This window comes from Halyomorpha halys, unplaced genomic scaffold (genome assembly GCF_000696795.3).
Source record: "Halyomorpha halys isolate HHAL.00 unplaced genomic scaffold, Hhal_1.1 Scaffold207.1, whole genome shotgun sequence".
Lineage (NCBI taxonomy): Eukaryota > Metazoa > Arthropoda > Insecta > Hemiptera > Pentatomidae > Halyomorpha > Halyomorpha halys.
The window spans coordinates 862,557-872,958 of record NW_027104696.1 but is presented as its reverse complement, the minus strand read 5'-3'; the positions used below and the strand labels follow the sequence as shown (position 1 = coordinate 872,958).

At 30.1% G+C, this 10,402-nt stretch overlaps 1 protein-coding gene across 2 annotated transcripts in view; it reads left to right on the top strand.

Moving 5' to 3' along the window:
* shakB (shaking B) overlaps window positions 1–10,402 on the top strand; it is a 129,377-nt gene that overhangs the window by 113,119 nt on the left and 5,856 nt on the right. For both annotated transcript variants that reach the window (XM_014418727.3, XM_014418728.1), the window contains exons 5-6: window positions 5,380–5,929; window positions 5,998–6,156. The gene's annotated coding sequence lies outside the window, so the exon portion shown is untranslated. The remainder of the gene's footprint in view (window positions 1–5,379; window positions 5,930–5,997; window positions 6,157–10,402) is intronic.

The window sequence follows — 10,402 nt, the reverse complement described above, 5'->3', positions numbered from 1 at the left end:
TATATATTTTTTTAAAATTCTTGTATTGCAAATATTTTTAATTCTTGTACTCTTAATTGTAATTTTTAATTCTTGTATTGCAAGTATTTTTAATTCTTGTACTCTTAATTGTAATTTTTAATTCTTGTATTGCATGTATTTTTAATTCTTGTACTATTAATTGTAATTCTTAATTCTTGTACTCTTAATTGTAATTTTTAATTCTATTTTCAATCTTCGATACCTTTATACTAGTAATAAAATCACTGAGTCGTGTTGAGTTCTATAACTGAAAAGACTGCTGTCTATTCTGAGCAGCCATCAGACAGGACCGCGCGCGCGCGTGTGTGTGACTGTTACTTTGAAGTTTACCGCTCTATTGAGAGTGCTCTAAAGTGTAGGAAGATCTCTATGATTTAATGCTCTTTCAAGGGTCCTATCTCCGGCTACTGAATCAACCAAGTTTAAACTAAAAAAAAAAACAAGAAATAATGGTATAAATTGTTTGAATTATATATAGAATCGATTGATCGTTTGCGAATTAGAAGACGTTCCTGGTTGCGTTAAATAAAAACAATTAAGAAATAGTTTCAAGCATTTTTTTACTCATTAATTGAAATTCACAACTGTATAAAAACAATATGCAATAAGTAAATGTGATAAATGTTTTAGAACACATGATAATCTTGGGGAGGAACCAATCAATGCTGGTACTTCAATCATCGCATTAAATTCGAAGATCCCATGGCCATCTTCTTTTCAGACGCCTCGGAGGATTATCAGGGATTGCTAAGGATGAGAGATTAAGAACTAATGGGTTAGGGTGGGTTAGGATTTCGGAATGAAAGAAGCTATATCTATTTAAGGCCAAATTTTCAACGAATGGGATTTTTAGGCCTTTGTGGATGAGTTTATTTGTGACGTAATAAGGAGTATCATGGATTTTGGATTGTAATGATTGGATACGGGAGGAGATTGATGGTTTGGTGAAACCCCGAAGCTCAATTACTTACAATATATCTTTTAAATTAATAACTAATATTGAGTAGTCGTGGTGTGAGGGAGGGGGAGAGAGCAGATTTTCGTTGGAAACTGACTTAAATCATAATTACTGATTGATAACGCAAGAGTAGACTCCCTACCTCCTGTATTCAAACTAAAGTTTATCACTTATGTCGTTGGAAACTGATGAACTTACTTAGATTTTTAAGTTGTAATTCATGATTTTTCTTATAGAAAAAGAAGAAAAGTATCTCTAGTAAATGTTTTAATTTTTCATCTTTCAAATATTAAATAAATAATGATTTAATCAATGTGTTGTTTAATTCTGTTGATGACCCAACAATGTTCTTGTATCCCAAACTGCACTGGATACCCACTAGATTCAAGACGACCCTGATCAACGTGAATTCTGTTTTCATGTTGATCAGGGTCATCTCGATTTAAGTACTGATTAAGAAAACGTTGATCATGACTTCATGACGTTTCAAATGACGCACAATAAATTCTTCAGCTATTGATTGAAGATTCGAAGAGCTTACATAACACTACTGAAGATAAGTACTTTTATGTAAGGTATTGGTTTTGACAGAGGATCAATTCGATTATAAGAATGCTTTATCGATAGTCACTTACAGATCTGTCGATTACATTCTCAACTGAAGACCTCAGTTAGTGACAGTTATGCGTGACGTAAAACAGGATCCTGTATCGATATTTTGATTTAATAATAAACCTGGAAATTGAAGTACTCAAACACTTTCCTAAATGAAAATAATTGGTATAATTTGAATATGCCTTTTCTTTTTTTTATAATGAACCGACCATCTAGAACTATAGTGTTGTATGCTTGGTAACTTAGTGGTGTCGTTTGTTAGTGGTTTACATAGGATATTTTTATATTTATACTGATTAATATAACTTCAAACCCGTGGAAACTCCCTTCTGTTTTTTTTTCTGACCTAGAAAAATAAACATAAACAAATTAAATATATACAAATAAGAAATGGATGTATACATACAAGCAAATATGGAAGAAGAGACAGAGTTTAAACTCTCTTCTGACTTTATTAGGTTGACTTTATAAAACGTTTATTTTCTGAGATAATAAAATTATTAGGAGGGTGCGAAAAAAAAGTTTATAATTGGATTAATAGTTGTACTTGTAATTAATAAAAATAAATAGAATATTCGAAAAAATATTATCAAGTTTATGGTTCTAATAATTGTCTAATCTCCTTTATAAGTTATATTGTTAAAATATAAATATTAGCTTCATTCATTACATTATTTTGCATTTTTGAAGGTTAATAACCTAAACAATTCGGGTTATAACTATATGTATTGTCAAGTAATTGAAACATGTTTGTACAGCTATCTATTTATTTATTTATTTATATATATATCTATACTGAAACGAAGTGAGATAAATGAACATGATCTTTTGTAGTTTTCTCAGTGATCAAATAAATAATAATAATAAAATGATAAATGAAATATCATAATGTAATAAAACGTTTATGAAATTTTCCTTTATTTGTAACAAATTTTTCTTCTATGAAACAACTTTATAAAAGCATAAAATCTAAAATTTAGTTGAGGTTATGTTGGATTTAGATAAGATTGTGAGTTTTTTTTTTCGTGAACGGAGGACATCCGTAGAAAAAAAATTCTCCGAAAATGTAGTTCTAAAATTTATTTTTTCCGATCTATATGGAAATTCATTTGAGGGTACGCCTTAATTCAAAACACGCTAAACGAATGATATCATTTTCCTAAATTTTGTTTTTAGTTTTTGCATTGTTTTATTATTTGAACTTATTTAATACTATCAACGATCTTTTGTCAGTATTCTATAATAAAAAAAAAGGTATCGATTCATATATGACTATTAAATACATAAAGAACAAAGGTGGTGTGCCATAATATAAAAAAATCATAAAATTATGTAAAATATTTTTCTTGACTCTTTGGGCCCATCGGTAAGAACCCTCAGATACGTGACTAATATTTTTGACCTAATATCACTAAAAAAAAAAAAGGTTTCATACAAATGAAACAGTCATGTATTGCTAATCAAAATTTAATGCGAGTGAAATCGCCCCTCAAAGCTTGTTATTAAAAAATGTAAGTAGCACTTTTTGAAATAGTTTTCTAAAAACTATTTTTGTTGATGAACCATACAGAAAGTTTGTTATATTGAAGAGGGGAGGCTGACACCTAGCAACAGACAGGTGTATCTTCTTAGATCGGCCTTCGGCTGCACATCAAAGAAACATCATTGACATCCTTCAGCTGTATCGACTTCTGATCTTGAGGGGAAACCAGGATACGGTCTCAGTTCCGAAGGCGAAAACTTACAGCGCCAAAATAAATATAAAATGCATAAATAATTCGCTATTTATATATTTATAAACAAAGCTTTCATACGAAGTTATGTATGGTATAAAAATATGTTAAATTATATATTTATTTATAAAATTGCTGAGCCCTATGGTTTCTCCCAATATTTTAATACAACTATACCTGTATTTTCATATACATTGATACATTACCAAGTAAATCAGATTAACTGAGCATCGTCTGAAATTTATTAGGAAAAAACGAAATGATCGATCATTAAAATAAATTTACTTGACAGAACGTTGTTTCAGTTCGATAACTGTATAATATACATTGCAGGGTCCAATATGAATCTAGTAATGTTTATAGATACATAAATAAGGTTATATTATAGATAGATACATTTTAAATGAAGGATTTTCATAAAGAATCTTATTTTAAAACGATTTTATATCAATCAAAAAAATTTTTACGCTAATTACCAAGAAAAGGAATGACCTTTTTTTTTTCTTTTTTCTTTATTTTTTGAGTATTTGAGCACAAATGGTGAGGAAAGTCAAAACACGTATTTTAAGAATTTAATTTCCTATACGCACTTGCAGAGCCTCCAATGGCTGGGATCTTTTGAGCTCTGCTTTACCCCTCACACGTGGGGGCTAGAGTGGGCTCAGAGATCCTCAGGTCGATTATGTAAATATTGCATACAAGAGTGTAAATGTGACTAGAGATTATGTTATATTATTTTTTTTCATACACATAGTTTGATTATGTTCATTTTTTTATCCTTCTGTTTGTATATATTTTAAGAGAGATTTTTTTTTTCATTAATTTATTTATTTTTATTCTTATATTATTTTATTTTAGTATGAATATGATCATTCATCACTATTATCTATTGCTCACAACTGTGTGGCAGATTGTAATATCTATCAATAAATAAAAAGTGTTTAAAAAAAAAAAAAATTCATATAAGATCCGTAATCAGTGACTTAAGTCACCTCGATCGGTTCGAGATTTGAGAAGACTTAAATTATGATGCAGGTTTCTTACAGATAAATAAAATAAAAATAAAATTGTCTAACGATTTGTATATTAGTTTTATTTATTACACTACTTGGCTACAAATCATAATTTTTTTTTTCGGTTTTCGGCAATCTATGGCTTTAGGACGCGTCGGATCAGAAAAATGGCCGAGGTAATATCGTTTTAAAATTAGATTTGCAATAAAAGTCCTGCATTAAAAACTTCTCTTTCAATTGGAATTCCAGAGTTGAATGCTCTTGAGAAGAGCTGGTAGGGGTTATAAAGAATGTAAGCAGTAAAAGATTCACCATTTTTGTATGTATAGTAATATGTTTTGATTCAAATGGTTTTATTTTAATAATATAGTTTTATGGATATTTTAAATGTTGAACAGGAGCAAAACCGTAATTCTAACAAGGGATTAGATTCTCTGGAATAGTTTCTACGATTTCTTGTTTTTCACTGCAACCCTTTCTCACAATTATCACCCTTTTATGACTCCACATGTCGAAGGTGTTAAACGCGTAGGCGATGTTCGCGTAACGCGCTATATAATATACAACATAAGAAGCTGTTATAGCTTCGGCTCTATCTATTCAAAATTTATGGAAATCTGCTTCCATTTCCCTCTATTAAGAACTCCCTCCATCGAGTTTCGACATTCAACAACCTCCCCCTTTTCCCCCACCCCAACTTTTCATAATGCATCTAAATATCATCTTATATTAGAGATAAGTCGAAATAATTCTATAGTAATATTCGAATAGAGTTGTTGAAGGACACTAGGAGACAATCTGTACATAGTCTGTAGATAGTAGTTGTACTTAATATAATCATAGTTTCTGAATCTTCTCTTTTCAATTAAAGTTTATCTTAAACCACAATAACTTGTGAATGAAACCTTTCAAGTATAATTTAAAAGTTCTCAAAACTCTGAACAAAAATGCGGTGTGCCATTCGAGTCTTGACTATTATGTTACTAAAATTAGTGCATTAATAAGTTGCTTTTTTTAATTTCGTACTTTTCTGTTACAGATAGGCGTAAGAAGACATAGAACTTCAAAATAAAAGTGCGCTGTGGACTTTACGAGACGGACTTCATTCGAATTGAAGTGAGGTGGACCCAAAGCCAAATATTAGAAGCACAATGCATTGTGATTATTGACAAGAAGTGTTGTGAAATATCTTTTGTATATGCGATGCTTTTAAGTTTAATTTATTTTTTCTTACATTTAATATAAGATTTTTTTCTTCTTATTCTTTATCTTTTGAAAATAAAGTGTACGATTCTTTTTTTTTTTTTCAATGAAATTAAAATTAAATATAAGTTAGCCCTTACCGCCAAAACTTCCTGTTCCTGGAGATAATGGCCGACCGTTCGCTATTAGCTGTATCTCGATGGAGGACTTCCGGACAACATTTAACAGCGATGTTCATTAGGTACACGATAGTGTTCACACCTCCTGGATTTTTGTGACTCTTGCAATTTTCTAAACATTATTTCTAAAAAACAATAATGGCGACGTGGAATAAGATTCTGGTATTGTTAGTGTTTCAGCTACTGTATTATGCAAGCGTATGCAAGGTTTGTATTGTTTTGATTATGTCTTACTTAATTATTGATATGATTGACAATAATCCCTGCTGGTATAGTTTCAGACTTACAACGGCTTGATGATCGACTACTTCGAGAATTGCGCTGACCGGACGCTGCCCAACAGAGTGGAGAACACGACGGTCATCCAGTTATCCAGGGACAGGATTGTGGTTAACGCAGACATACTAGTCACTAAAGTGACTCGAAAACTTCCAGTAACTATGCAATTATAATAATTTTTTTAAAAGTATTTTGAGATAAGTCCACTTAGCATGATAATGCAATAAACAAGAAGTAGACTTTAGAATAAATTATAAATAATTTACTTTAATAGAAAAATAAGTAAATACAATAATAATAAAAAAAAAAATCTTACTGTTCATGAGCGTTATTCAAATTGAAATCAATGTTCATTTAAAATTTTTTGAGGTTAATGACTTCCATTTTGAATGAAATATTTATTAAATATTCATAACATTGTACAACGTTTCGGAACCACTGTCCCATATTCATGTACTTTAAAACCTCATGATTTCATATGGGAAATCATGTCAACCATTTGTGCATCTTCACCTCTCCTTAGCACTGCCATGATTTCCCATATAAAATCATGAGGTTTTAAAGTGCATGAATACGGGACAGTGGTCCCGAAACGTTGTACAAAGTTATGAATATTTAATAAATATTTCATTCAAAATGGAAGTTATAAACCTAAAAAAATTTTAAATGAATTGACTCACCAGACTTCCTATAGAGATAATCTAAATTGAAATTAATATTTTTTGCAAGTTTTCAGAATTTAAAAATTATCCAAATCGAGCTGAAAAAATTGAAGACGCTCCCTTGAACACTTTAATAGACATTTACTGGCCATGCACACAACAGCTATTAATCTATCGATCTAAACAATTAACAAAGTGTCGATAACATGGAATCTCACTTGATAAATTAAATCTTAAAAATCAACTTAGTAATTCTTGAATATACAGAAGAATAAACAGGACCATGACGATATTATTAGACGAATGACGAATATATTAGAAATATAGGTTTCTAAAATATTCTCTTTTGTTCTAATATTTCTCAAATTTATTATAGGAATGGAAAATGCTCGACGCTTGGCACAAGTATTCAGAAAAAAATCAGCAATCTTAAAAAAAAATAGTTTGAATTCTTACATTGAAAATAAGGTGAGGAGCCTAATGAAGTTAGTTTAGTTATTTACGTCGCAGCTGACGTTTACACTTGCCGAACAAAAAAAAGAAAAAAAAGTTTTTAACAAAATTAAGGTTTTTTGGCACATAGTTCAGAAAGTATACATTTCCTTCATGTTATTATGTGCCAATCATTTGTCTCTTTCTGAAGAATAACAAAAAAAAACAAAATTGCTGATTCTATTAAATAATTTTTTATACAAGTAGAAGATGGTTGGGGGATGCGGTCAAAATAAAACACAAATAAGTTGAAGTAACTTACTTAATCGTGCCAACGTTTCGGCCAGAATTTCTAGTCTTCATTAGGCTAAGAACAGAACAAGACAGAAACCAATGAATATAGAAAAGAAAAAAGAAAATATAAACAGAAGGACATAAAGAAAATAATTGTACAGAATGGAATTATTAAAATAAAGTGTATACATAGGTAATTGAATTAATAGGTAAAATAACATAATTAACGAAATAAAATAAAAATGAAGTTTTATTATGTTATTGTACACTACTCCTTAATTATGTTATTTTACCTACTTATTCAATTACCTATGAATACATTTTAGTTTCCACTTCCCTCATCACTTGATTTTTATTAATTCCATTCTGTACAATTATTTACTTTATGTCATTCTGTTTATATTTTATTTTTTATTTTCTGTATTCATTGGTTGATATCTTGTTCTGTTCTTGTAAATAAGTTACTTCAACTTATTTGTGTTTTATTTTGACCGCACCCCCCAATCATCTTCTCCTCGTATAAGTCATCCACGGTCAACAATCTCTCATGATTATAAATAATTTTTTATTTGCTAAAAATTAAAAAAACATCATGAAGATTTAAGTAAAGTAGCTCAAAAAATTATTTTATAAAAAAGCAAATCATATTCGTTTATAGCGTCGTCTGAAACCTTTAAACATAAATTTTTAAAGAAATTTAAAAATAGAAATTTTTGAACTTAATTTATTTGGAAGAATTTTCTCCCGTTGTTCATTGTTCATATAATCACACATAACTCCTTTACTGGAAGATTATTGATTGACCGTGTGTATAGATGTATGGAATATAGTCCGGGTGCGGTAAAAAAAAAACTCAAATAGTAGAATTATACTACTTTATTGAGCCAACGTTTCGCCCCACGTTGCAGGGGTTCGTCAGGGCTGTTTTGACGGCAGTCACACAAATAAGTTATTGTTTTTGACTGCCGTCAAAACAGCCCTGACGAAGCCCTGCAACGTGGGGCGAAACGTTGGCTCAATAAAATAGTATAATTCTACTATTTGAGTTTTTTTTACCGCACCCGGACTATATTCCATTCATAACTCCTTTACTTTTTATCCACGTTAAAACAGTAATTGAACTGTTAGAAAGCTGGATGTTTGCTTCGTCAGGGCTGTTTTGACGGCAGTCACACAAATAAGTTATTGTTTTTGACTGCCGTCAAAACAGCCCTGACGAAGCCCTGCAACGTGGGGCGAAACGTTGGCTCAATAAAATAGTATAATTCTACTATTTGAGTTTTTTTTTACCGCACCCGGACTATATTCCATTCATAACTCCTTTACTTTTTATCCACGTTAAAACAGTAATTAAACTGTTAGAAAGCTGGATATTTGCTCTTTTTACCAATATTACCACCATTAAGATGCCGTTATAAGACCGAAATATTGATTTTGAATAACTTTATTTTGTGGTTCTTGTTTAATTAGATCCGGTTTGTGCTCTTTGGTGCAGTTTAGCGACCTAAACCACATCCAAGTTTCGTGATTCGTTTTATTTAGTTTTTTTTTTCCACCTTCTTCTTCTCACACAAAGTTATATTACATTTTCCTTATTCATTCTCTCTCTTTTTATTTTTCTCTACCCTATCTACGCTATTCTGTCTATTCCACTCTCTCATACCCACATATCTCCCTTTATCAGTGATCTAAAACACACATCCAATCCATAACACAAATGCAATGCAAATTAAACGAAATCATGAATAAAAAGAAATATAGAAATAAATAAAAAATAAAATACCAAAAGCAGTAGAAAAAATTAAAAACGAAATGAATAAATAATTTTGCAAAAACTAATAACTAAATTTAAAAAACATACAGTTAAGTTAAAAGAAACAAATAAATAAGTTTAAAACACAGATCAATAGGTTAAAAATCTAAAAAAAAAAAAAGTAGATAGAAAATTTCAGATGTTCTCAGAGTAAATTCCTATGTAGGTGATCTATGATACCCAGGGAGTCCAAAATAATATTTTCCGCTATGATTGCTATATCTCCAATGCTAACACCTAGGCCTTCTAAGAAGTACTAGTACAAGAGCCGGGAACAAAAAAAGGCAGTTATCTCACCCCTATTTTTGATTACTGTAATGAAAACTATGTATAATTACTAGTCAAAATTGATGAGTCTGCCAAGTATAGGTAGGGGGACTAAAAAAATGGCGGCTGTTTAAAAATCTTAAAAAAAAACACTAATTTTTCATTCGGAGCTCTATATCTTAAAAACTATCAACAACATTAGAAAATCTAAGAGAACAATAACTTATTTGTGTGACTGCCGTCAAAACAGCCCTGACGAAGCCCTGCAACGTGGGGCGAAACGTTGGCTCAATAAAATAGTATAATTCTACTATTGGAGTTTTTTTTAAACATTATTTAAAGAAGGGTAAATTTTCTGAAATATTAGCCCTAAAAGAGCTATTTACGTCCAAGTTCTTGAGATATAGCTTTTTAAAAAGCAAAATTCCTTCAAAATCTACTGGAAGATTAGTAGTTAATTTATTTTGAGAATTCTATATCTCAGGAACTATATGACGTACAGAAGTCTATTAGTACTAAAATTAATGCTAGTTTAATGGACTATGAAGAAGTTTATGAACTTCGCCTTCGTAGTAATAGTATTTTTCATGATATTTGCTAAAATAAATTGATTTATAGTTGTTCGGACAATAAGTTTGATTTATGAAAAATTTCATTTCAGAAACCATTGCACGTACAGATGTCTGCCAGCGCTCAAATTACAGCTAGTTAAATTTACTACAAAATAGTTAATTATGTTTATCTTTGTAGGAGTAGTAGTTTTTATGATATTTGAGAAAATAAACTCATAAAGTGTTAATTTCTAGTTGTTCGTATAAAATGTTGGATTTTTGAAATAATATATCTCTAGATCCATAAGAAGCAAATATGTCTGCCAACACTCAAAATAAAGGAAATTTAACTTACTATAAAATAGTTTATGACACTTATCTT